We start from the raw sequence: 27674 nt of genomic DNA, 5'->3' as shown, positions 1-27674 counted from the left end.
TTGCATTATGTATTTTCTAATTCTATTTTTGTATCATGCACACAGACTGCTATACAAGCAAGTCCTCTTCCGCCTTCTTTCCTTTTCACGTAGAGTCGGTCAACATTGTGCTTTGGGTGTAGTGCATTGTGTGTGATCATCAGTTTCCTGGTCTTCTGATCGAGCTGTCTCAGTTCTTCTTTGGTCTACCCTATAAACGGTTTTGGGTATCTTACTAGTGATACTACCCATGTATTTATACCTTTTATTAGGTTTCTGCTATACAGTTTTGTTTCTAGAAGTTTTCTTGTTCTCCCGAGGTATTCCTTTCCGATTCTCTATTTCATTTCTGTGGCTTTGATGGTGTCTACTTCCAGAACTCTCAAGTATTTATAGGCGCCTTGTTCCTCTAGGGCCCTCATCCCCGTTTGGTTGGGTACTTCCATGCCTTCTGTCGTCTCCATTTTCCCTTTCTTATAGTAGTGCGCACTTTTCCATGCCAAACTTCATTTGTATATCCTATATATATAACTGCCGACTGTCATCACGACGGTTCTAGGTTCGATCCTCGGCTTGGGATAGGTGTTAGTCTAGCGGCACTGATGAGTTGTGAAACAACGAAACAGGACTGTATATCGATGACTAAAATATATTTTATCCTATATATATATATATATATATATATATATATATATATATATATATATATATATATATATATATATATATATATATATATATATATATATGGCCGAAGATCTTGGTAGTGTTTATTAGTATCTCTAGTTCCTTTTCGGTCCTTGCAAAATGTTTCAGATCGTCCATGTACATCAGGTGGTTCATTTTTTCCTCTGTATTAGAGAATTGTATCCAGCTTGCCACTTTTTCGGTATGTCGTTCAGAGGTGTCATGGCTATTATAAACAACAGTTATAGTGAATCTCTGTGGAAGATGCCTCTTTGTATGTTAATTTCTGTTATGTGTTGTCCCCCAGCTGTCAATTCCAGACTTCATGTTCTCATTGCATTTTCTATCGCGTTGATGATCCTGCTTAGTATTTTATACATTTTTAAGCATATTATCCATGTTTGCAGGATTCTGTCGTATGCCTTTTTGTAGTCGATCCATGCCATGGCTAAGTTCTTTCTCCTTCTTTTTACCTTCTTTAGGATCTTTTGATCCATGTATAGCAGATCATGTGTTCCTCTTTTTCCTTTCTGGCATCCTTTCTGTTCCTCAGGGAGAAGTCCGCGATTATTCAGGGAGTGATAGATTTGTCCCCTCAGTTGTGCTGTAAGTATTTTTCACATAGTGGGTAAGCAGGTGATAGGCCTATAGTTGCTGGGGGTGGTTCGTTTCGTTGTGTCCTTCTGTATTAGTTTGGTTTTGCCTTTTGTCATCCAATCTGGCACGTTTGTTTCTTGAATACATCTTCTCATGTTTTCGGCCAGTCTTTCGTATAGAGTTGTAATTATTATTATTATTATTATTATTATTATTATTATTATTGTTGTTGTTGTTGCTATTGTTATTTTTGTTGTTGTTATTATTATTATTGTTATCGTTGTTTTTGTTGTTATTATTATTGCGAGTATTATTGTTATTGTTGTTTTGTTATTATTATTGTTGTTGTTGTTGTTGTTTTTGTTATTATTATTGCTATTGTTATTTTTGTTGTTATTATTATTATTGTTATTGTTGTTTTGTTGTTATTATTATTTTTATTATTATTGCTATTATCATTGTTGTTATCATTATTGTTATTGTTGTTGTTATTATTATTGCTTTTGTTGTTGGTTTTTATTATTACTATTGTTGCTATGAGTATTATTATTTTTATTTGTTTCATTATTATTATTATTATTATTATTATTATTATTGTATTTGATGTTATTATTATTATTGGTTTTGCTATTATTGTTGTTGTTTTTTGTTGTTATTATTATAATTATTGTTATTGTAATTATTGTTGTTATTAATATTGTTATTGTTGTATTTGTTGTTGTTGTTATTATTATTATTATCATTGTTGTTGTTGTTGTTGTTGTTGTTGTTGTTGTTGTTCTTCTTCTTCTTCTTCTTCTTCTTCTTCTTCTTCTAGAATCACCCGCTGATAATCGCCATAACACAAAGTTCCAGTGTCTGCAAGCGCACGCACGTTCTTACCTGCGAACTTTGACAATTTTTTTCTCTATATGTTGTTACAGACAGAAGCTGTGAGCAAACAGAAAAATGGAACAATCGGCAATTTTCCTCTGCGACATATTTCACGATTCAATTTCAAATATTATTAAATAAAGAATTGAACATTTTTTTGAGCGATAATTGAAAAATGGTGATCGTCTCGTTTTATTGACAGCAAAACGAATTTCTTCCCGACGGGTTTTCAGTCCATTTTTATTTTTTCTGTGAGGCAACACGATTCGATAATTCTGGAAATCTGAAAAGAAATGCCTTTGTCTTTCCTTTTATTCGTGCGACTACTTTGTTTTCTTGGAAATTGGAACGAGAAACAAACAAACAAACAAACAAACAAACAAGCAAACAAACAAAAAGAAATAATAATAATAATAATAATAATAATAATAATAATAATAATAATAATAATAATAATGTAGTCAAGGAGGAAGGAAAGACCGAGGAGTGAGCACTGACCAGACCTCCACTGTATAAGTGCAAAGAGAACTGGGACCTTGAGGAGGTTTATTGCCACTCAAATGCCAGTAAAGACCAATGGACATTGCCAACGAGTAATCAATGGCAAGCAGCTGTTGCGATAATGCAAATTTATTTGCAAATGTTATCGAAAGAGCTGGAGAGTACTGGAAAATCTGGGGAGACTTGTTGTCACTTAGCTTCCAGGGAATACAACAGGCTGTACTCAATGAGATCTTTGATGACCTGTGTGAAAGCTCCCTGTGAGACAATAATAACTAAATAAATAACTTTATCGATGTAACTGAGAAAAGAAAGAAAAAGTGATTGAACACTCTTGTGTGCCTTTGACACACATATCGGGTAGAAGAAAGAGGAAAAGTGCACCAATTATTCCGACTTGAAATATGAAATTGCTAGGATTTGGAAATTGAAAGAAGTTTTTTTTTTTTTTTTTTTTACACAGTGATCACCACTTATCAAGGCCCGGAAGCCACTCAGGGATAAGGGTTATTGCAAGTACATTACATTAGTGTGGAGATTTGATGAAGTGTTTACTTAAGGGGGCGGTTCATTAGGAATTTGTTAACATTGGACTTGAAGACATACAAGTTGTAGTCCGCAGGGAAGCAGGCAGATGGAACAGAGTTCCACAGGCGTGCAGTTCTAAGAAAGAAGCTTTGTTCATGGAATCCGCGTTTTGATTTAGGCACAGATATAGAGTGGGGGAAATTTTTCACAGTGGATTCAGCTAGACGGGTGTTTTTTGTGAAAGATTGGCGAGGGGGGACCAGGGATTGGAGTTCAGACGAGCACCTGCCATGGAAACAACGATAAAACAACGATAGGCTCGCAACGTCTCTTCTGTGGGAGAGGGGTTGCAGGGTAGAGAAAAGGGCATCCCCCACTAAACCACGAAGTCTATTTTGTACTCTGTCAAGGCATGATAGGCAGTTTTTGGCAGCTCCTGCCCAGATATGGCAACAGTATTCCATCCTTGGATGTACTTGGCTTTTATATAGATAGAGAATTGCATCAGTAGTGAGATATCTTCTGGAGCGGTAGAAGGATCCCACCATCTTTCCGGCGACCTTGGCAACAGACTTGATGTACGTGTTCCATTTCAGATCAGGAGTAAAGGTCAAACCCAGAAGCTTGTCAAAACACGGGGCCTCACCCAGACGAGAGCCATCCATCACAATTGATGCCAGCTGGGGATCAGAGCGTTGATGATGTAAGGATAGGAGTTTGGTTTTGGATGCATTAAAGGTAACCAGCCACATCTTCCCCCACTGAACCACGCGCTCGAGATCAGAGGAGAGAGAATCAGAGAGAACTTTGTCATTTACAGCCTTTGATGTGTTGCCGTAGATGGTCGTGTCATCGGCATAGATGTCAACAAATGATTTAAGTATGTATTTAGGGAGGTCATTGATGTAGGTCAGGAAGAGAGTTGGGCCCAGGATTGACCCCTGAGGGACTCCAGCATTTATATTGCAGGCCTCCGATTTTTGTCCATCTACCACTACTCTTATGAGCCTATCGGAGAGAAATGATTTAATGATTGAGAAAACATTTCCAGTTATACCGTAGCTGAAAATCTTGTGAAGTAGACCCTTATGCCATACCTTGTCGAAGGCCTTTGATATGTCAAGAGCAATTGCCCTAGAAAGGAAGCCTTTGTCAAGAGATTCACTAATCCTGTGGGATATAACCGTCAGCACATCTGCGGTAGATCTTGCAGAGCGGAAACCATATTGTGTGTCACTAAGAAGGTTATTCCTGCTGAGGTGGTTGACTATTTCTCTATTTAATATGGATTCCAGCAACTTACTCATAACACACAGGAGACTTATTGGTCTGTACTGAGAGGGAGAGGACTTATCACCTGAATTCTTAAATACAGGGCAAACTGATGAGGTCTTCCAGGGGGTCGGAAAGCACTTCTTCTTAAGGCAGCGCTTAAATAGTTTCGTAAGTATGGGAGCAAGTTCTGGTTGAAGCTTTTTTAACACTATAATTGGGATGCCATCAGGGCCAGTTGCTCTACTGGAATCTAGGTTTTTTATTAGCTTGGCGACCTCATACACGGATATTTGTATGTTACCTAGCTTGTTCTGTGTTATAGGAGGAAATATGGGGAGTTGATGGCCTTCGTCGCATAGGGTAGAATTAGCTGCAAAGTTCTTTGCAAATAGTTTGGCCTTGTCTGACACTGACGAGATGACCTCTGGTCCATTGATAATGGTTGGGATAGAACGCACACTTCTGTTCAGGATCCTATTTGTTATTTGCCAAAACTGGTGGGATCCAAGCCGCTGATCAGCTACTTGTAGTAGGGGTCTACGTTGGAAGATGGGGTTCTAGGTTTAATCGAGTTTTTATTCTGGAGATATTCCATGTTGAGGTTTTGGGATTTGTGGAATAGGTCGGCATACTTGGTTAGAGCAGTACAGAGAGGGAAAGTAAGAGAGAAAAAGACAGGAAAAATTTTTTATTTGTAGCACACGAAAAGGTAAAGCCGTAGCAATTACCCACTAGTATGGCATCGAGAGGCCCCACCAGAGACTACTGCAAGTTGAGGCAATTCCTGTTGTAGTGCGGGTATTGGGATCGGTGACGAAAGTCTTTGACAAATGGATACAAAAGTTGGATTTGGGAATAACAGCAGAAATGTTACAAAAACCTAGTTTACTTGGAACATCCAGAATCAGTCGGAAAGTGTTGGAGAATGTTTGAATAGAGAAAATCGGTTGCTGCAATACCTAAGACCACTGGGGGAGGTCCGCTATTGCAGCTCAACTCCCGAGATTAAACATCAATCTTGTGTACAGAAATAATCATAATAAAGGTTATCAAAAGGGATGGAGATTACTGGAAATCTGGGGAGACTTGTTGTCACTCAGACTCCAGAGAACACCACAAGTTGTTCTCAAAGAGAAATCTTTGATGATGGCCTGTGTGACTTTAATACTTCTCAATAATATAAATAAACAAATAAATAAATACATAATTATAGTAGTAGTAGTAGTAGTAGTAGTAGTAGTAGTACGAATAATGCGTGGACATTCAGTAAAGGTCGCATATTCCAACATAAGATTTTAGCCAACATACTTTTTTTCATCATTCGATGACTGATTGGATCGCTTCCAAAATTACTTTAGGCACCTCTTCTAACTGCCCCCACCCCCCTAAAAAGAGTGAGACCAAATAGCCAAGTAGTCAAGGAGGAAGAAAAGACAGAGGAGTGAGCACTGACCAGACCTCCACTGTATAAGTGCGAAGAGAACTGGGACCTTATGGAGGCTTATTGCCACTCAAAAAGTGCTGGAGTCCGAGGAATGCAAGATTCTATGGGATTTCCCCATTCAAACATACAAAACGCTGGATCATAATAGGCCGGACATCACTGTAGTTGAAAAGAGAAAGAAAAGTGCCTTCAGATTGAACCTTTCACACTCACATCGGGAAGAAGGAAAAGTGCACCAATTATTCCGACTTGAAATATAAGGCCACTGGAGGAGATCCGCTATTGCAGCTCAACTCCTAAAATAAAACATCAATTTTGTGAACAGAAATAATTATAAGTAAACAATTATATATAAAAAATAAATATAAAATAATTATAGATAAACAATTATATATAAAAAATAATTATAAAATATTTATAAATAATAAATTATAAATAAAAATAAATATAAAATAATTATAAATAAACAATTATATATAAAAATAAATATAAAATAATTATAAGTAAACAATTATATATAAAAATAAATATAAAATAATTATAGATAAACAATTATATATAAAAATAAATATAAAATATTTATAAATAATCAATTATAAATAAAAATAAATATAAAATAATTATAAATAACAAATTATTTATAAAAAAGAATATAAAATATTTATAAATAAACAATTATATATAAAAAATAAATATAAAATATTTATAAATAATCAATTATTAATAAAAAATAAATATAAAATAATTATAAATAAAAAATTATAAAAAAAGAATGTAAAATATTTATAAATAAACAATTATATATGAAAAATAAATATAAGACATCAGTAATAAATAATTATAAATAAACAATTATACATAAAAATAAATATAAATTAAGTATAAATTATCATTATATATAAAGATAATTATAAAACATCAATCTTGTAGATAAACAATTATATATAATAATAAATATAAAATATTATAAAAGAAACGATTATATATAAAAAATAATGTAAAAAATTATAAAAAAAACAATTATATATAAAAATAAATATAAAATAATTATAAATAGACAATTATATATAAAAATAAATATAAATAATTATAAATAAACAGTTATATATAAAAATAAATATAAAATAATTATAAATAAACAATTATATATAAAAATAAATATAAAATAATTATAAATAGACAATTATATATATAAATAAATATAAAATAATTATAAATAAACAGTTATATATATTAAAATAAATATAAAATAATTATAAATAATAAATTATATATACAATAAATATAAAATAATTATAAATGAACAATTATATATATAAAAAATAACTATAAAATAATTATAAATAAACAATTATATATAAAAATAAATATAAAATAATTATAAATAGACAATTATATAAAAATCAATATAAAATAATTATAAATAAACAGTTATATATAAAAATAAATATAAAATAATTATAAATAAACAGTTATATATAAAAATAAATATAAAATAATTAGAAAAAAACAATTATATATAAAAATAAATATAAAATAATTATAAGTAAACAATTATATATAAAAATAAATATAAAATAATTATAAGTAAACAATTATATATAAAAAATAAATATAAAATAATTATAAATAAACAGTTATATATATAAAAATAAATATAAAACGTTAATCTTGTGAACATAAATAATTATAAATAAATACCTAAACGAATAAATAAACAAATAAATAAATAAATAAAGGGAAGAGACAAGCTCCACAAAGCCATTAACTGCTTAGCAACAGGCGTCGTTTTTCTCGATTAAAGCGCGCCATCCGCTTCATTTCGCGCGCATCTCCTCTCGCCAGGAAAGCATTTTAGCGCCTTTCTCAGAAAGAGAGAAATGGCAGCATCAGACAAGCACATATAAAGACCCCCCCTCTGCACGTATGTATGCATAACGTCTATTTGTCGTTAAAAAGATAACATATATATATATCCAGCATAACCACGCTGACACCCCCGTTCAGAGAGAGAGAGAGAGAGAGAGAGAGAGAGAGAGAGAGAGCGGGGGGGAGGGAGATTGGGAATCATAGCCGTCAGTGCCTGGACCAGGGAGGACACGACTTGAATGAATCCATACAATATATATATTCATTTTTTACTAGAACTTCAGTCCAGCTTTGCTCGGGCCTTATGTACTGTTCATAACTTTATGTGCATATCTATCTATCTATCTATCTATCTATCTATCTATCTATATATATATATATATATATATATATATATATATATATATATATATATATATATATATATATATATATATATTAAAAAGTTTGACTCGTGTCCAAGTAACCTACTTTTAAAATTTCAAGTGTTTGGACCCAAAATTGGCGGAGGAGATTGGTAAAGACTGCAAAAGTCAACTTTTTCAACTCTGACCTTTTGGCAGCCAAATTTTCGCCCAAAAACTGATCAAAAAGCTTGTGACATGTCTGAATACCCTTTATGTAAAATTTCAAATGTTTAGACCGAAAATTGGCTGAATAGTTTGCTTGAGACCGAAAAGGTCAAATCTTTTGAACTTTGACCCATTGGCAGCTAAAATTTAGTCCAAAAACCGATTAAAATCTTGCACTATGTCTGAATACACTTTATGTAAAATTTCAAATGTTTAGACCCCCCCACACACAAAAAAAGACCACAGATCTCTATTTTAAAAAAAATTTAACCCGATTTTGACCACTTAACATTTATTGTTTTGGGCTCAAATCGAATTAAAAAGTTTGATCCATGTTCAAGTAACCTACATCTAAAATTTCAAGTGTTTACACCCAAAATTGGCGGAGGAGTTTGGTAGAGTTTTCGAAGGTCAAATCGTTGGACTTTGACCCCTGGTCGGCCAAATTTCTGTCTGAAAACCGATTAAAAAGATTTTCGCACATCTCCAATCTCGAGCCTGTAGACTAAAAATTGACAGAGTAGTTTGGTAGGGAAATGTACACACACACACACAAACAATTTCACTGCGGGCATTTTTCGGTTAATAGGCCTTCTATATCTCGGTGGCCGTGGTTTGACATTGTTTTAATGGTTGTTCCCACGTGCGTCAAATCTGAAAAAAAAAAAAAAGAAAGAAATAGAAAAGAGAATAGAAATTGTGTTTACGCGCAAAATATTTTTGCACCCGTGATTAAATAAAACTTCTGATTCGAAATTTGAGTAGATACTTTTAAACAACATTAACTGCTGCTGCTGCTGCTTTCCGTAATTGATAATTAACTGAACACACCACTCACTCCTTTCTTAGCTTCCTCTGACGAAACAAATACAATAACAACCTTCAGTAGACTGATATTTACCTCTCTTCCACAGCGAGAGGATACGACACAAGGTCGGAAGGTGGGAAAGTAAGTCAGTGCTACAAGTAAAAGAGCACTTTGGCCCTGCAAAAATATGCCTAGTAGCCCCGTCGACATTCCCTGGTGAGAGTGCCTCAGACAACAAGTGATAAATTTGCTCCTCCTAAAAGCCGAGAGGCAAAGTCTTAGTAGGTGGACCTTCTAGGGCTACACAGAACAATCTGCATCATTCCAACAGCAAAAAAAAAAAGCCACTGAAATTGCCTAGTTTCTGTCGGACTGATTACCGAGGTTAGAACCTCGACTAACGTTAACTGCGCAGTTAACAGCCCACCAATCGCAGCGTACGATGATGCTTTTATACCTGCTGATGACTGGGACGTACATACAGAGTCCCTTAAAAATAAAATAAATACTTGGCAGGTATTTCGTTAGCAACTGCTTTAATGGTGGCCCCTGTGAATCAGTGTTTGGTAGCCAGAACCTGTTCATAGATTCGCCCACCACAAACCCCCGTGGTATCTGATGGGTTTACCAAATTGTAGCTCATTCATCAGCTCATCAGATACTTTTGGCCAGCTGTGCACTAAATTGCCAACCATACCGAGTTCGAAACGGGAAATTAGCACGAATTCAGAATAGTGCTTGTTCACACAATGCTTAGGCTCTGCCTCAAAGAGTGGGTACTTGTACAGAATAAGGACCGCACTATCGTCAGAATTTTCCCGACGGTTTACGTAAAGCACTGAAAAATGCCGAAACATTGAGCCAATGAAATCACAGCAACGTCATTGAAGAAAGCATTTATTTGCTATCATTAATAAATAAATATTATCTTGATTTGAACAAATAAATAAATAAAAGTGAAAAAATCATATTAAAAAATTCAGTTTGCTATCAGTTGTTTGTTTCCTATTTACTTGCTTCCCCACGAGGACAGAGCTAAACACAGGGTCGGTTTTTAATGGGGTGAAAACCCAGCTCCATAAAAAGGAGCACTCTGGATAGGAACAAAAATAAAAATTGTCTCAGTCATGAAGGATTTTTTTCCACTGATCGAGGACAGAAAAGGTGAAGTGTAGCATCAGAACAGATACTACACTCTGATCTTAGTTTGTTAGCCGTTGTTTGTTATTCAAAAATAAATATTTATTAATAAAACTTACCTTACAATGATTGTTTTTTAATTTAATATTTTTATAGTTTCACAAAAATTGTCCAATCATTATTCATTGTATTTTCTTCGTAAAAAAAACTGTTTGTTTGGGTTTTTTTTTCGATTAATTTTTCCTTTCATTATTTTTGTAATAACAAATTATATTTTCATTGAAAATATTTAGCCAGCGTTTTCGCAAAAACAAAAACAAATACAAACAAACAAACCTGCGATTCCTTCGTTCGGCAATGTTCGACATTTTAAAATGACAAGAAAGAAACATCATTTCAAATAATTGTTTTCAGTTGTTCGTTATTTAAAAATAAATAGGTATTAATGAAACTTACCTTACAATGAGTGTTTTTTTTTTGTTGATTTGAATTTAAATTTACTTAAAATTTCGTCTAATAATTATTTATTGTATTTTCTTCGTAACAATGGAGAAAATACAATTATTAGGCGTTTTTTAGTATTATTATTATTTCCATTTTTTTTCAATTCATTTTTCATTGAATTATCTTTGTAATAACAGAAATAAAATAATAGGTTGGTGCAAAAATGTCATTTTTATAGATAACGTTGAACGTCAAAAAACGATATCGTTTTTGCACCAACCTAATATTTTTTATTGAAAAAAAAAATGGCCATAGTTTCGCGAAAATAATACAATAAAAAAACACGAAACTTTCGTTCGACATCTTTCGGCATTTTTGTAAATTATTCGGAAAGTTCTGTCGATAGAAAGGTCCTTTTCTGCAAAAAGCGCCTTCACCAAGACTTCTTCTCGCAAATAGACCGCAACTCAATAGAGGAAGGAATTACTGTTCTTGACCAGAGTCCCCACTAATTGAAAACAAACAAAGAAAAGAAAGAATGTCCGTATTCGTGACAAAACGAAAATATTATCACGTAAATTGATTAAAGTGATTTTATTTTTATAAAGAATCATCCTAACCCAGAGTGCCTCTTTTGAGAGCTAGATTTTTTTCTCTGGATTGGACAATTTTTGTGAAATTATAAAACAAATTAAATTTAAAAAAAACAATCATTGTAAGGTAAGTTTTATGAATAAATATTTATTTTTGAATAACAAACAACTGCTAACAAACTAAGATCAGAGTGTAGTATGTGTTCTGATGCTACACTTCACCTTTTCTGTCCTCGATCAGTGGAAAAAAATCCTTCATGACTGAGACAATTTTTATTTTTGTTCCTATCCAGAGTGCTCCTTTTTATGGAGCTGGGTTTTCACCCCATTAAAAACCGACCCTGTATTTAGCTCTGCCCTCGTGGGGAGGCAAGTAAATAGGAACAAACAACTGATAGCAAACTGAATTTTTTTTAATATGATTTTTTCACTTTTATTTATTTATTTATTTAAAGACGACTTTGTGTCTAACTTTACTTCTTTGGTCGGCAAGTAAGAAGAGACTTTTTTGTATAGTCTATAGCAGCAGCAGCATATATTCACGGCTTATGATTTGGAATATGTTTTGTTTTGTAACATCATTGCTGATTGGTTGCAGGAATCAACTTCCTTTCTGGTTTGCCCAATCAGATGCCATCTCTCTGCTGAGCTGAACACGTGACGAAGTGCATAAAGATTAAACCACAACAACTCTCTCTCTCTCTTTCTTTCTTTCTAGTTCCCGGACTAAAGACATCATCTCCACGTGCCATAGGTCAATCTCGAACTACTCTCTTCGGACGCCACACAATCCACCCGATCCCGAAGACTAAGACTAGAAAACAAAGAATCCATCGTGGCTACTGCCAAACGATAATTTCAAATAATTTTCATACGTGACAGACTCTTTAATCTTTTGTCCCCGCCCCCATACATTGACACACGTTTCTACTATTTTTTAACATACATTCATAATCTCTCAACAGTTTTGTCTAATCATTCATCAACGTATCTACATAGGAATTCTAATCAATATACGAGGTACCTTCAATACGTTTACAGACTTTTTTTGTACAGGCATTTAAAATTATCATAGATTCTTGAAAATTCAGTATGTTATTGCTATACATCTTATGAGTTGGCTGACCAATTTTTATGATTTCATGTTCAAATAAACAGCTACAGCAGGAATTGGAATACACCCTACTAAAGCCTGATATGTCACAGCTGACGAATTTCAAAAATGCAATCTGGATGTGAGGAAACTTTAGAAGAACGATATGCAATACGTTTCTGTTTTAAACTTGGAAAAAAATGTCACAGAAACGTATGGAATGCTTCAGACTGTTTTTGGACCATCTTACATGAATTGGGCATCAGTTTTGAGTGGAAAAAGATATTCAAGGTAGGCCAAATATCTGTAAGGGATGATGAGATGGTTGTGAGGAGTAAGGAAGTCAGAACGTCAGAGTTGATTGGCCAAATAAAGAATTTCATAAATAAGGACCGTCGTGTGTTTATAGAGATAACAAGTACACAGTTTGATGTCAGTGTGGGAACTGTGAACACAATTATTTGTGAGGAATTGAAGATGCGAAGATTTGCGCGAAGTTTGTCCCAAGGGTGTTCAGAGAAGATCAGAAAGAAAAACGTGGTCACGACCAAGATGGGCATCAAGACAGTTCCTCATCCTCCCTGTAGTTGGGACCTTGCCCCCCGCGACTTACAGTTATTCCTTAAGCCCAAGAAGAAAAACCTTAGCAGCTGTCGTTATGAGACAATTGAGGAGATGAAAGAGGCTGTGACAAGGGTCATTGACACGCTCACACAAGAGGACTTTAATGGAGCCTTCCAGAAGTTGTTGGAACGGTACAAGTGCATTGCAGTCGGAGGAGATTACTTCGAAGGAGACTAACGTTTCATGTGTGTACTATCAATGAAAGTACCCATACGGAAATAGTCTGGAAACTTAATGAAGACACCTCGTAGAGTTGTTCTTAATTGAGAGGGAGAGAGAGAGAGAGAGAGAGAGAGAGAGAGAGAGAGAGAGAGAGAGAGAGAGAGTTGCCTTTTCGTATTCTACAAGTTGCTTTTAATTAGCTTTGAAGTGCAGGCATCGGTTTCATGCGTACTTGATTTAGGGATTTTTATAATTTTATTTTGATTATAATTTTATAGCACACACTATTCTGCGTGAGATTTAATCGCCTTTATTTTAATTGTTTCCCTGATTTTCTCATGTGTTTCTGAAATCCCTACATTATGCCGGGCACCCCATCGCTTGTAATTAGGAGAACTCTAGTTATCGAAAAAACTGTTCGTGTTCTGAACGTATTTAAGTCTGAGGTGGATATGTCTTTTTTTTATATGGTGGACACCACTTATCAAGGCCCGGAAACCACTCGGGGATAAGGGTTATTGCGTCGACAGTAATCAATGTGATAATATCGTTGTAATCGTTAGTATTGGAGATTTGATAAAGTGTCTTACTTAAGGGGGCGGTTCATCAGGAATTTGTTTATGTTGGACTTGAAGACATCCAAGTTGTAGTCAGGTGGGAAACAGGCGAACAGAAGAGAGTTCCACAGGCGTGCATTTCTAAGAAAGAAGCTTTGTTCATGGAATCTACGTTTTGATTTAGGCACAGATAAAGAGTGGGGAAAATTATTGAGAGTGGTTTCAGCTAGACGGCTGTTTATCATGAAAGATTGGCGAGGGGGGACAGAGATTGGAGCTCAGACGAGTACTTGCTATGGAAATAACGATAAAACAAAGACAGGCTCGCAACGTCTCTTTTGTGGGAGAAAGGTTGCAGGGAAGAGAAAATGGCATCCTCCACTAAGCCACAAAGTCTATTTTGTACTCTGTCAAGGCAGGGTATGCTGTTTTAGTAGCTCCTGCCCAGATGTGGCGACAGTACTCCATTCCTGGACGTACTTGGCTTTTATATAGATAGATAATTGCATCAGTAGTGAAATATCTTCTGGAGCGGTAGAAGGACCCTACCATTATCCCAGCGACCTTGGCAACAGACTTGATGCACGTGTTCCATTTCAGATCAAGAGTAAGGTCAAACCCAGAAGCTTGTCAAAACATGGAGCCTCCCCAAAACGAGAGCAATCCATTTCAATTGATGCCAGATGGGGATCAGAGCGTTGATGATGTAAAGATAGGAGCTTGGTTTTAGATGCATTCAAAGTAACCAGCCACCTCTTCCCTCACTGTACCATGCGCTCAAGATCAGAGGAGAGAGAATCAGAGAGAACTTTGTCATTTACTGCCTTTGGTGTGTCGCCATAGATGGTCGTGTCATCAGCATAGATGTCAATGAATGATTTTAGTATGTGTTTTGGGAGATCATTGATGTAGATCAGGAAGAGAGTTGAGCCCAAGATGGATCCCTGAGGGATCCAGCATTAATACTTTAGGCCTCTTATTTCTGCCGATCAACGATTACTCTTATGAATGAAAGTGTGGTATAATCTTCACTAAGCCAAACTTACCCGTGACACATCTCGACTCCCCTTTCTGTACTACGGAATCTGACATTGTAGTGTGGTTGTTTTCTGTGTCGTGTTTAATCGACCAGATTTATGCGGACTTTTCATTCTAGAGAGAAGATTTCTTCTAATGTAAGAATATTATCGGATGATTTATTGATAAGTCTAAGCACGGCGATTGTGTTAGCATCCATGCGGGTTTTAAAACGTCTACAATTATGGTGGTCAGAGTTTCAGTTTCTGAGACAAAATATCCGGTCTTTGAGGCCTAATCACGTATCACGTCAAGTTTGGCTTAGTGAAGATTATACCGCACTTCCAGTCATTCATTTATTCAAGTGGTGTCCTGCATGGTAAAGACATTGATGGCTATGACTCTTCATCTATCTCTCTCCCTCGAGACATTCATGATTCATTGTTGCTCATCATTCAAAACCACATTCACTCTGTTTTCTTTAAAGTGTTATATATATATATATATATATATATATATATATATATATATATATATATATATATATGATGATTGCAACGTCTTGTCAGACGAGTGCCACTCCCTCAGACACTTAAAGTCCGTGAGCCCCAAAATGACTTCCATCGCCACAGGACCATTTTTATAGACAAATGCCTGAGGGAGTATCTATACACAGATGATGTCACAGAGTCTTAGCTTTGTACGACAGCTGTCTCTCTCTCGGCTCAAAATGTTGAGACCCAGCAACAAGCAAGAGCAAGATAGCCAGCAACAAGTTAAACTGAAGACCAGCTTTATGCGGATACTGGTCTCCCGCTTTATCGTTTTTTAAATCATAGATTTGCTTCTCCTAGGAAGGCTGCCTTCACCACGGCTTATGGGAGCCCTCTCCACCCCAACAAACACATACATACACACAAACACACACGGTGCTAGTTGGCCGTTGACCCCGAAAAAGGGTTCATTCGCCCTTTGGAAGATCTTGTTTTTAATTCTTCAGGGAGACTAGCCACCCTCCTCACCAAACAAGTCTGGTGGGGAAACCAGTTTAATTGCCGGTGATCCGACCATGAGGCAGGTAGTACTGGGTTACATGGTACCAGTAGCATATGACATGACCTGACATACAATATATATATATATATATATATATATATATATATATATATATATATATATATATATAGCCACCGCTTTCTTTGTAGTTGTACAGAGTTGTTTGCAGTTTCTTTCTGTCTGAGCAGTGCTCATATAGGGCGATTGTCCTAACAATTCACTACTAACTTACTCAGAGGGATCTTCTGCCCAGCACACGAGATGATACGAAGCCATAAACAGAATTATTCTTGATTTCTTATCACCTGCTTTCTCTAACCTCACGTTACCCTAATCGGGGGGGGGGGTAGAGGCGCTGAAGTGGGTACTCGACCTTGCCCAGGGGTCTCACACAAACTAGCGAAAGGAAGGAGGCGGCTAACTTTTTCCTTTGACAGCAATGCTGTCCCACCACCGTATACAGCGCCTAGTATTCCCAAATGGTCACCCATCTGGTATTAGCCAGGCTCATCGTTGCTTAACTTCGGCGATCTGGCAGGAACTGGCGTGTCAATGTGATTGTGCCGTATGTCCATGTCGCACTTAGAGAATTGTAACGTGATTATTGAGACCCCGCACAGGCCGGCTTCAAAATTTAATTTTCCTGACTGCAAGCTTGCTAATATTTCCAGGAAGAATTTAAGATTTAAAAAAAGGTTTTCAAGATGTCTATAAAGATCTTAGTTAGGTCCAGAAGTATTTTTTTAGTGCAGATTTCTGGAATTTAATAGAATTCATGGAAGTGTTCAGGTGGGAGTTTGATAAACGCATTGTGTCTATCGTGAATAGGAGACAGCTTACGTTGTCGAGGTAACCCCTCGGTAGTCAGCGAGACTCTTCGGATTTTGGAAGAGTTCAGGACTTTTTTGTTCTATATCTCTTTGGCACCTGACTGGAGTCAAAGGGAGATTAGTCTGGCAAGAATTTAGCAAAATCAAGCTCGATTGGGTCAGACTGATATCAGTGAAGTGTCGCCTGTTGTTGGAATCTGAGATATTTGCTGACTATATGGTGTGTAGTTCAGCCCTTCAGAAAGTTTGGAGAGCGTAGGTTGTGTTCTGCATACGTCTTCTGCAGAATTAGGTTTATATGAGGCTGCAGCTTCTTTCTAGGTAGCTTTTCTTGCATTGAAATTGTCGTCTTTTTTTGGGGGGGGGGGAGAGAATGTACCTCAACATTACTTGCTGAAACATTGCAATGGTTTTTTGCAGTCCAAATTATTTTGCTTTAGACGTCTTCCCCTTGGAGTAAAATTTCAATTTTTAAAACATGGATTTTGTGACTCTGGGGTGAGGTCCTCGACGTTGGAGCCCGAAAGCTTAGATCTCTCCTTGATGGAGATTATCGATGGTCATTTGAGCGCAAAGGCTTAGTTAAAAAAGAAAAAAGAAAAAAAAACACAAACAAACAAAAACAAACTTTAAAATACTTGGTTTGTCTTGTTTGATGTATGGAGCTCAACAAGTCTTGTTTTGATTTGTTTTTATTGCTTGATTTGTACAGTAAATATTTGTCAGTTTCTTTTGGGTTTTGTAGCCTCTAGTGGCATCCTTAGGCAACATTCGTCCCTTTCCTAGCTTCGAAGTGGATCATATGGAGTTATTGTAGATTCGCAAGAGGATTCGGATATTCCAGCTCGGTCTGGCATTTTAACTCTTTACTTTAACTCTTGTTGAGAGTAATGTTAGGGATGTTAATCCCATTAAATTTTTGTCCAGAAGTTTTTTCTTTTCTTGTCAAGAGAGTTTAGAAATTTTATTTTCTTCATCATTAAGCAACCCCAGAGTAGCAGTCGGGATGACAATCTTTTTTGCTCGATGTGGAGCTTTGCTGTCCTTTCCTCGTTATGAATCATCATCGTCGTCACCACCTGTTTTGGCATGCGGTGGGGTACTGTAGCAGTCGGCCAAAGGAAGATAAGGCTGAGCATTGGTTGAGTGCTTGGAGATGGAATCTCTTGGTGCCTTTCCCGCGTCCATTTTAAAATGAAATTCAGGACTTCCTCCGAAACAACACGTCGTGTTATAATTTGTTCTCTGTCTCTAAGGAAAATCAAGATTTGTTCCCGTTTTCCATTATTTTGTAGTTATCATTTTTAATCCTCTTTTTATGTATTACCTTCATGTACTTTTTTGTTTTTAACGTGTTATTTTGATTAACTTTGTTCACTGTTGCTTTGGGAAGCAAAAACAACAGATATTATTTCTTTGTAGTAAAAAACATTGGACTTAATTACCTTCTGGTCTAGATTATTATTTGCTCCTTTGGTGTTTTCCGTCTTATCATTGTTGTTGTTGTTAATATCGTTATTATTATTGCTATTATTGCTATTTTTTTTGTTATTGTTACTATTATTGTTATTATTGTTGTTTTTATTGTGATTGTCATTGTTATTATTGTCATTGCTACTATTACTGTTGCTATTATTATTGTTGTTATTATTATTGTTGTTGTCATTGTTATTATTATTGTTTTTATTTTTGTTATAGTCATTATTATTATTGTTGTTGTTTTTTATTATCATTGTTATTTTTATTATTGTTGTTATTATTATTGTCTTTATTATTGTTGTTGTTATTGTTATTATTATTGTTATTGTTATTATTATTATTTTCATTGTTGTTGGTATTATTATTAATATTATTATTTATTATTATTGTTGTTATTTTTATTATTACTGTTGTTATTATTGTCATTATTATTATTATTGTTATTTTTTATTTTTATTTTATTGTTGTTATTATTATTATTGCTATTGTTATTGTTATTATTGTTATTATTTTTATAATTGTTATTGTCATTATGATCATTATTATTGTCGTTATTACTGTTATTATTTCATCATCATCATCATCATCATCATCATCATCATCATCATCATCATCATCATCATCATCATCATCATCATCATCATCAGTTTTGTTAAACTTTTATTCACCCCAAATGAGGTATTTTGCCACTGAGACGTAAGAAGTAGGGGATTACTAAGTTCGTCGGAGCATATTCCGTGAAAATACTTGTAGAACATGCAACATAGTGGCGATGAGACAGATGTTGAAGCTTGGTAAACAGTGCAGAGATCTATTACGTAAGAGATTCTTTTTTTGCGCCTTGTCCAATAGGTAGAGTTTAGTAGATAGTGCATCAGTCCAGATATATTAGATCCAAGATGAGAATCGTAGTCCGAATAATCCAAATTATCAATCCTCATCTTATCACAATTGTGATATGGAACCTCGTATTAAAGTTTTTGTCGTTCTTTTTTGTCCGTTTTGAAATCAGAGATAATTCTAGGATATTAAAAATATGGTCCTTGTACAGAATTCCCCCATATTAAAAAATTTAGAAAAACTTTGTATTCTGTACGTACCCGTAACGAAACGAAAATATCATATTAAAAAAGTTACCTAAATTGATCAAATAGTTTTATTTAAAAAAAAAAAAGCAGCTTTTAAGCTATTAATGGGAATTCGTAAGCGTTACAACACAAATATCGCAAGTTGTTATCATTGAGTTATCTCCCTTTAATTTTTGTTTAGATTATTTCCAAAATGGCGGACAAGACATCCGCCCTTCTGTTACTCGTAAAATTTGATTTTCTTATTTAAAAATGAAACTACTTTATCAATTTACGTGATTTTTGGAATATGATATTTTCGTTTTGTCATGGATACGCACATCAAACAAAATATTTATTTTTCTTTCTTTATTTATTATTTTTGTATAGGGGTAATCATGGACAGGAACTAAAATAGTTTATTTATAAAATAAAACTATTTTTCATGATTCGGATTGGGTCGGGATCGATTTTTTTTTTATTTTTTAGAAAACGCGTTGTCACACAGATACTTGGAGTGCGTGCTTTCGAGTATGTTAAAATATGAATATTGCTTGTAGAGAAAGCTGTAACCGAACGAAAGAAGAAGAAGAAGAAGAAGAAGAAGAAGAAGAAGAAGAAGAAGAAGAAGAAGAAGAAACGGAAGAAAAAAGAGAAAGAAGTAAAAAGAACGAGAAGGAGAAAAAAGAAAGAAAAGCAAGAAGTGATAATATTAGAAGAAGAAGAAGAAGAAGAAGAAGAAGAAGAAGAAGAAGAAGAAGAAGAAGAAGAAACGGAAGAAAAATGTGAAAGAAGAAAAAAGAACGAGAAAGAGAAAAAAGAAAGAAAAAGCAAGAAGTGATAATATTAGAAGAAGAAGAAGAAGAAGAAGAAGAAGAAGAAGAAGAAGTGGTAGACTCACGTCGTCTTCGATGCAGAGCTAGAGAGTCGAACTAAGGATAAGGCAGACAGCTATCTTCCCCGACACGCGCCTGCCTGAATAAATTATGCGAAAATGTAGTCCATGTAGCCATGGACGACTTGCTATCCATATATGGCCCGTTGGTCGAGGTAGACGTTTCTTCTTTGCAGCTGGCTCGGCGTGTGCGAGCGCATGCGTGCGAACGTGTGTTTGGCTCTCAGCGATGGAGAGCGAGAAGGGATGAGGGAACGAGCAGAGAAAGAACGACGTGGAAGATGGGGCTGTTTATCGTTACGCGACTATCTTTAACATTTCTTTGCAATATTGTACTGCCAGTGCCGGCGCTAGGGACCAGAATCGGCGCGGTTCAATAGTACTGTAGGGAGAAACACTTCGCTTTCACATACATTTTAAACGAAAAAACAAATAATGGAAGATGTCATATTCCAAAAACCACGTAAATTTATCAAGTATTTTTAAAACTAAGAAAACCAAAGTTTATGATTTGTTGTAGTGATTAACCTGAAATCGTTAATATTACAAGGTTGATCTCGCAAGTTTGAATTATTGTAAATTATCTATTCTTGGTTTTTAGGATGACGACGCGAGGAAACCTCTTTTTTATTACAAAATTTGGTTTTCTTAGTTTAAAAAAAAAAAACAAAACAAAAAAAAACAAACTATTTGATCAATTTATGCGAGTTTGGAATATGACATCTCCGTTCTGTAAAGCCAACGGATACGTACATAATATTTTTTTTGCATTTAAGATTTTTCCGTATTTTTGTTTTGAAAGTAGCTTTAATTTTAACTAAGCGCTAAAGAGTAGCCCTTTCTTTTTCTTTCTTTTTTTTACTAGGGGGTCACCATTTATCAAAGCCCAAAGGCCACTCGAGGATAAGAGTAGAGGTGAAACAACATCGGGCTGATCGGCGATGGTGGAACTTAGGTAGAGTTTAATTTATTTAACAAAGACTTATTCACATTATACTTGACAATGAGCATGTTATAATCAGCTGGGAAGTAGTATTAAAATGTAGTAAACGTTCGGTATTACAGGGCCATCCTCCCAGGCATTATCTCCTCATTTCGGAAAGACAGGGAAATAGCAGGCGACTATGCAATATTTTATGAATTATATAAAATAGCACACTAAACAAACAAACGAAGGTTTTAAAAAATATAACCTATAAATATTACCAAACGCAAGATGAGTAACGCTTTTACCTACCTGAATAAGCTTGTTGTGTTTTTAACTTATTTTAAAGCGTATATTTACTTAAAAACAAAAGCTATGTTAAGAGTCCATTAAGTACAAACAGAAGAAATAGCGATTTTGTTATGGCCATTTGAGTGATTTTTAGTCGATTTATGATCGTCTTTTCTTTTTTAAAGTACAACTTACTCTAATTACGAGGTGACTTTTAGTCGATTTATGATTGTCTTTTCTTTTTTAAAGTACAACTTACTCTAATTACGAGGTGACTTTTAGTCGATTTATGATCGTCTTTTCTTTTTCAAGGTACAACTTACTCTAATTACGAGGTGAATTTTACCCGATTTATGATTGTCTTTTCTTTTTTAAAGTACAACTTACTCTAATTACGAGGTGACTTTTAGTCGATTTATGACCGTCTTTTCTTTTTTAAATTACAACTTACTCTAATTACGAGGTGACTTTTAGCCGATTTATGATTGTCTTTTCTTTTTCAAGGTACAACTTACTCTAATTACGAGGTGACTTTTAGTCGATTTATGATCGTCTTTTCTTTTTTAAAGTACAACTTACTCTAATTACGAGGTGACTTTTAGTCGATTTATGATTGTCTTTTCTTTTTTAAAGTACAACTTACTCTAATTACGAGGTGACTTTTAGTCGATTTATGATCGTCTTTTCTTTTTCAAGGTACAACTTACTCTAATTACGAGGTGACTTTTACCCGATTTATGATTGTCTTTTCTTTTTTAAAGTACAACTTACTCTAATTACGAGGTGACTTTTAGTCGAATTATGACCGTCTTTTCTTTTTTAAAGTACAACTTACTCTAATTACGAGGTGACTTTTAGCCGATTTATGATTGTCTTTTCTTTTTCAAGGTACAACTTACTCTAATTACGAGGTGACTTTTACCCGATTTATGATTGTCTTTTCTTTTTTAAAGTACAACTTACTCTAATTACGAGGTGACTTTTAGTCGATTTATGATTGTCTTTTCTTTTTTAAAGTACAACTTACTCTAATTACGAGGTGACTTTTAGTCGATTTATGATCGTCTTTTCTTTTTCAAGGTACAACTTACTCTAATTACGAGGTGACTTTTACCCGATTTATGATTGTCTTTTCTTTTTTAAAGTACAACTTACTCTAATTACGAGGTGACTTTTAGTCGATTTATGACCGTCTTTTCTTTTTTAAAGTACAACTTACTCTAATTACGAGGTGACTTTTAGTCGATTTATGATCGTCTTTTCTTTTTTAAGGTACAACTTACTCTAATTACGAGGTGACTTTTAGCCGATTTATGATTGTCTTTTCTTTTTCAAGGTACAACTTACTCTAATTACGAGGTGACTTTTAGTCGATTTATGATCGTCTTTTCTTTTTTAAAGTACAACTTACTCTAATTACGAGGTGACTTTTAGTCGATTTATGATTGTCTTTTCTTTTTTAAAGTACAACTTACTCTAATTACGAGGTGACTTTTAGTCGATTTATGATCGTCTTTTCTTTTTCAAGGTACAACTTACTCTAATTACGAGGTGACTTTTACCCGATTTATGATTGTCTTTTCTTTTTTAAAGTACAACTTACTCTAATTACGAGGTGACTTTTAGCCGATTTATGATTGTCTTTTCTTTTTAAAAGTACAACTTACTCTAATTACGAGGTGACTTTTAGCCGATTTATGATTGTCTTTTCTTTTTCAAGGTACAACTTACTCTAATTACGAGGTGACTTTTAGTCGATTTATGATCGTCTTTTCTTTTTTAAAGTACAACTTACTCTAATTACGAGGTGACTTTTAGTCGATTTATGATTGTCTTTTCTTTTTTAAAGTACAACTTACTCTAATTACGAGGTGACTTTTAGTCGATTTATGATCGTCTTTTCTTTTTCAAGGTACAACTTACTCTAATTACGAGGTGACTTTTAGCCGATTTATGATTGTCTTTTCTTTTTCAAGGTACAACTTACTCTAATTACGAGGTGACTTTTAGTCGATTTATGATCGTCTTTTCTTTTTTAAAGTACAACTTACTCAAATTACGAGGTGACTTTTAGTCGATTTATGATTGTCTTTTCTTTTTTAAAGTAAACTTACTCTAATTACGAGGTGACTTTTAGTCGATTTATGATCGTCTTTTCTTTTTCAAGGTACAACTTACTCTAATTACGAGGTGACTTTTACCCGATTTATGATTGTCTTTTCTTTTTTAAAGTACAACTTACTCTAATTACGAGGTGACTTTTAGTCGATTTATGACCGTCTTTTCTTTTTTAAAGTACAACTTACTCTAATTACGAGGTGACTTTTAGCCGATTTATGATTGTCTTTTCTTTTTCAAGGTACAACTTACTCTAATTACGAGGTGACTTTTACCCGATTTATGATTGTCTTTTCTTTTTAAAGTACAACTTACTCTAATTACGAGGTGACTTTTAGTCGATTTATGATTGTCTTTTCTTTTTTAAAGTACAACTTACTCTAATTACGAGGTGACTTTTAGTCGATTTATGATTGTCTTTTCTTTTTTAAGGTACAACTTACTCTAATTACGAGGTGACTTTTAGTCGATTTATGACCGTCTTTTCTTTTTTAAAGTACAACTTACTCTAATTACGAGGTGACTTTTAGTCGATTTATGATTGTGTTTTCTTTTTTAAGGTACAACTTACTCTAATTACGAGGTGACTTTTAGTCGATTCATGATTGTGTTTTCTTTTTTAAAGTACAACTTACTCTAATTACGAGGTGACTTTTAGTCGATTTATGATTGTGTTTTCTTTTTTAAAGTACAACTTACTCTAATTACGAGGTGACTTTTAGTCGATTTATGATTGTGTTTTCTTTTTTAAAGTACAACTTACTCTAATTACGAGGTGACTTTTAGTCGATTTATGATCGTCTTTTCTTTTTTAAGGTACAACTTACTCTAATTACGAGGTGACTTTTAGTCGATTTATGATTGTCTTTTTCTTTTTTAAAGTACAACTTACTCTAATTACGAGGTGACTTTTAGTCGATTTATGATCGTCTTTTCTTTTTTAAGGTACAACTTACTCTAATTACGAGGTGACTTTTAGCCGATTTATGATTGTCTTCTCTTTTTTAAAGTACAACTTACTCTAATTACGAGGTGACTTTTAGTCGATTTATGACCGTCTTTTCTTTTTTAAAGTACAACTTACTCTAATTACGAGGTGACTTTTAGTCGATTTATGATCGTCTTTTCTTTTTTAAGGTACAACTTACTCTAATTACGAGGTGACTTTTAGCCGATTTATGATTGTCTTTTCTTTTTTAAAGTACAACTTACTCTAATTACGAGGTGACTTTTAGCCGATTTATGATTGTCTTGTCTTTTTTAAGGTACAACTTACTCTAATTACGAGGTGACTTTTAGCCGATTTATGATTGTCTTTTCTGTTTTAAGGTACAACTTACTCTAATTACGAGGTGACTTTTAGTCGATTTATGATCGTCTTTTCTTTTTTAAAGTACAACTTAGTCTAATTACGAGGTGACTTTTAGCCGATTTATGATTGTCTTTTCTTTTTTAAGGTACAACTTACTCTAATTACGAGGTGACTTTTAGTCGATTTATGATTGTCTTTTCTTTTTTAAGGTACAACTTACTCTAATTACGAGGTGACTTTTAGTAGATTTATGATTCTCTTTTCTTTTTTAAAGTACAACTTACTCTAATTACGAGGTGACTTTTAGCCGATTTATGATTGTCTTTTCTTTTTTAAGGTACAACTTACTCTAATTACGAGGTGACTTTTAGTCGATTTATGATTGTCTTTTCTTTTTTAAGGTACAACTTACTCTAATTACGAGGTGACCTTTAGCCGATTTATGATTGTCTTTTCTTTTTTAAGGTACAACTTACTCTAATTACGAGGTGACTTTTAGTCGATTTATGACCGTCTTTTCTTTTTTAAAGTACAACTTACTCTAATTACGAGGTGACTTTTAGTCGATTTATGATCGTCTTTTCTTTTTTAAGGTACAACTTACTCTAATTACGAGGTGACTTTTAGCCGATTTATGATTGTCTTTGCTTTTTTAAAGTACAACTTACTCTAATTACGAGGTGACTTTTAGTCGATTTATGACCGTCTTTTCTTTTTTAAGGTACAACTTACTCTAATTACGAGGTGACTTTTAGTCGATTTATGACCGTCTTTTCTTTTTTAAAGTACAACTTACTCTAATTACGAGGTGACTTTCAGTCGATTTATGACCGTCTTTTCTTTTTTAAAGTACAACCTACTCTAATTACGAGGTGACTTTTAGCCGATTTATGATCGTCTTTTCTTTTTTAAAGTACAACTTACTCTAATTACGAGGTGACTTTTAGCCGATTTATGATCGTCTTTTCTTTTTTAAAGTACAACTTACTCTAATTACGAGGTGACTTTTAGCCGATTTATGATCGTCTTTTCTTTTTTAAGGTACAACTTACTCTAATTACGAGGTGACTTTTAGCCGATTTATGATTGTGTTTTCTTTTTTAAAGTACAACTTACTCTAATTACGAGGTGACTTTTAGCCGATTTATGATCGTCTTTTCTTTTTTAAGGTACAACTTACTCTAATTACGAGGTGACTTTTAGTCGATTTATGATTGTCTTTTCTTTTTTAAGGTACAACTTACTCTAATTACGAGGTGACTTTTAGTCGATTTATGATCGTCTTTTCTTTTTTAAGGTACAACTTACTCTAATTACGAGGTGACTTTTAGCCGATTTATGATTGTGTTTTCTTTTTTAAAGTACAACTTACTCTAATTACGAGGTGACTTTTAGCCGATTTATGATTGTGTTTTCTTTTTTAAAGTACAACTTACTCTAATTACGAGGTGACTTTTAGTCGATTTATGATTGTCTTTTCTTTTTTAAGGTACAACTTACTCTAATTACGAGGTGACTTTTAGTTGATTTATGATTGTGTTTTCTTTTTTAAAGTACAACTTACTCTAATTACGAGGTGACTTTTAGTCGATTTATGATTGTGTTTTCTTTTTTAAAGTACAACTTACTCTAATTACGAGGTGACTTTTAGCCGATTTATGATCGTCTTTTCTTTTTTAAGGTACAACTTACTCTAATTACGAGGTGACTTTTAGTCGATTTATGATTGTCTTTTCTTTTTTAAGGTACAACTTACTCTAATTACGAGGTGACTTTTAGTCGATTTATGATCGTCTTTTCTTTTTTAAGGTACAACTTACTCTAATTACGAGGTGACTTTTAGCCGATTTATGATTGTGTTTTCTTTTTTAAAGTACAACTTACTCTAATTACGAGGTGACTTTTAGCCGATTTATGATCGTCTTTTCTTTTTTAAGGTACAACTTACTCTAATTACGAGGTGACTTTTAGTCGATTTATGATTGTTTTTTCTTTTTTAAGGTACAACTTACTCTAATTACGAGGTGACTTTTAGTCGATTTATGATTGTCTTTTCTTTTATAAGGTACAACTTACTCTAATTACGAGGTGACTTTTAGTCGATTTAGTATTGTCTTTTCTTTTTTAAGGTACAACTTACTCTAATTACGAGGTGACTTTTAGTCGATTTATGATTGTCTTGTCTTTTTTAAGGTCCAACTTACTCTAATTACGAGGTGACTTTTAGTCGATTTATGATTGTCTTTTCTTTTTTAAGGTACAACTTACTCTAATTACGAGGTGACTTTTAGTCGATTTATGATCGTCTTTTCTTTTTTAAGGTACAACTTACTCTAATTACGAGGTGACTTTTAGTCGATTTATGATTGTCTTTTCTTTTTTAAAGTACAACTTACTCTTATCACGAGGTGACTTTTAGTCGATTTATGATTGTCTTTTCTTTTTTAAGGTACAACTTACTCTAATTACGAGGTGACTTTTGGTCGATTTATTACCGTCTTTTCTTTTTTAAGGTACAACTTACTCTAATTACGAGGTGACTTTTAGTCGATTTATGACCGTCTTTTCTTTTTTAAGGTACAACTTACTCTAATTACGAGGTGACTTTTAGTCGATTTATGATTGTGTTTTCTTTTTTAAAGTACAACTTACTCTAATTACGAGGTGACTTTTAGTCGATTTATGATTGTCTTTTCTTTTTTAAAGTACAACTTACTCTAATTACGAGGTGACTTTTGGTCGATTTATGACCGTCTTTTCTTTTTTAAGGTACAACTTACTCTAATTACGAGGTGACTTTTAGTCGATTTATGATTGTCTTTTCTTTTTTAAAGTACAACTTACTCTAATTACGAGGTGACATTTAGTCGATTTATGACCGTCTTTTCCTTTTTAAGGTACAACTTACTCTAATTACGAGGTGACTTTTAGTCGATTT

The sequence above is a fragment of the Euprymna scolopes genome, chromosome 35 (assembly GCF_053919585.1).
Source record: "Euprymna scolopes isolate OS-2025 chromosome 35, ASM5391958v1, whole genome shotgun sequence".
Lineage (NCBI taxonomy): Eukaryota > Metazoa > Mollusca > Cephalopoda > Sepiida > Sepiolidae > Euprymna > Euprymna scolopes.
This window is presented reverse-complemented; position numbering follows the sequence as displayed.